Consider the following 601-nt stretch of genomic DNA (forward strand, 5'->3'; position numbering starts at 1 on the left):
ATGATTGGACCCAATTATGCAATAAATTAGAATTAAGTAGACTTTCTCCGGTGATTGTGGGCTAACGAAAAGTTGAATACTGATTAATAGGCGAAATAAGAGGGAAGTTATTTTAATTGTAAAAACTACGGCCAAGAAGCTAGCTAGGCCATGAAATTTTCTACGCGTACGTACCCATGGTTTCTTTCTCTGAAAGTTATTCAACAAGTGAATAACGTACAAATGTGCGTGAAACGCACATATCAAAGGTGCTAGTTTAACAAAATCCAGGTATGTATTCAACAGTACAATACTTGAATCAATTACTATCGACAATATGAACTATCAAAATTTTCACATCATGGCGATAGATCAAAGGAAGCTAGAGATAATCATATTTAACGCAAATAACACCCAAAATTTTAGTAACACTGACAGTGCGAATGAAACTTTCTAATGGTCATATTGCAGCAGGTACAGCAAACTTTTTTTCAAGACTCATCCCATAAGAGTCGATAGGCAATATAAAGGAAGTATTCAGCCCAGAACCTCGCTAATAAAAAATTGTTATTTTAGAATGAGATTTTGGAAGAACATCAGGGAAAAGATGGAGTTCAAAATC

This window comes from Hyalella azteca, unplaced genomic scaffold, assembly GCF_000764305.2.
Source record: "Hyalella azteca isolate HAZT.00-mixed unplaced genomic scaffold, Hazt_2.0.2 contig13331, whole genome shotgun sequence".
Lineage (NCBI taxonomy): Eukaryota > Metazoa > Arthropoda > Malacostraca > Amphipoda > Hyalellidae > Hyalella > Hyalella azteca.